This window comes from Apodemus sylvaticus, chromosome 2, assembly GCF_947179515.1.
Source record: "Apodemus sylvaticus chromosome 2, mApoSyl1.1, whole genome shotgun sequence".
Classification (NCBI taxonomy): Eukaryota; Metazoa; Chordata; class Mammalia; order Rodentia; family Muridae; genus Apodemus; species Apodemus sylvaticus.
In genome coordinates this window covers 184,117,764-184,119,054 of record NC_067473.1, presented here as the reverse complement: position 1 = coordinate 184,119,054, position 1,291 = coordinate 184,117,764, and positions in this window count along the sequence as shown.

Sequence of the window (1,291 nt, the reverse complement as noted above, 5' to 3'; positions counted from 1 at the left end):
AGGCAGTGTGGCCTGCAGCAATGCTTTAGAAAGGGTCTCTTGGACTCCAGGGCTGCCCTGACTGTTTGGATGGGCGTCTGCAAAGCCTGGGAATGCCAGTTTCCCCAGAAAGGTCCTTAGTAGGGCTTTCACAAAGCTGCCCCGCAATGGGCCCTGACTTACAACTGTGGTGCAAGGTCCAGGGACAGAGATGACAATGAGTCAGAAGAAGGTGACTGTGTATTAGTTACTTTCCTGTTGCTGTGACAGAGTAACAGACAAGTGTGACTAAAGCCTGGAGAACTTACTTTGACTCACGCTTCAGGTAGGGAGAGAGTCGTCAGGGAAGAGATGGCAAGGTGACTAGAACATGAGGCCAGCTGGCCACACTAACTCAGGAGTCAGGACTCAGGAGGAGGCGGGGCGTGGGGCATGGTTATTGTTAAGGTTCTGTTATGAACCCTTAAGTCCCCTCATAGTCTACTTCCTTCAGAGAGCTGTACCTCCTATGGTTCCACAACCTCCCAAAACAGCATTGTCAACTAAGAGCAAGAGTTTAAACACCTGGGCCCCGTGGGCATCATTTCACATCCAAACCATAATACTCCCAGCTGGGTTTGAAGAGAAAGGTCCATATGAATCCATGCAAATTCTTCAAAGACCTGCGGGATCTCCAGAGCAGAGATGGCCGGGCCGTTCTTCCACAAAGTTACCTCTTCTCTCCCTGAAAGGCCGGGGGGCGGGGGCGCTTATCTAACAGGCTCTGTGCATCTGCCGTGGTGGCATTGCTCCCAAGGGCATCAAGCCTCCTCGGGGCTTCCAGATGCCAGGGCTCAGAAGCTTTGGTTCACTTCGCCGATTAGAAAGCATGTCTGAGGAAGGGACATAAGACAGCTCATCGGAGTTCCATGCAGTACTTGCAGGGAGCAGAGAGAGGAGTTGCTACTTGGTTATCAACTTCAGAAGACAGAAACTAACTGTGCTTGTGGTGGGTGAGTGCTTTGCTAGAGGACCTTCAGGGGCTGAAAGGGCTTCTCTGGCTTCCCGCTGTGTCTGTGATTTCAACATGTAGATGGTTACCACAGATCTCTTCACCGCCGCCATCATCACTGTATTAGCCAGGGAGCGCTAAGGGAACAGAACTAAGAACACACACACACACACACACACACATACACATACATACACACACAGACACATACATACGCACACATACACACATACACACATACACACACATACATACACACACATACATACGCACACATATACAGAGACACACACACATACACACACAGACACACACAGATAC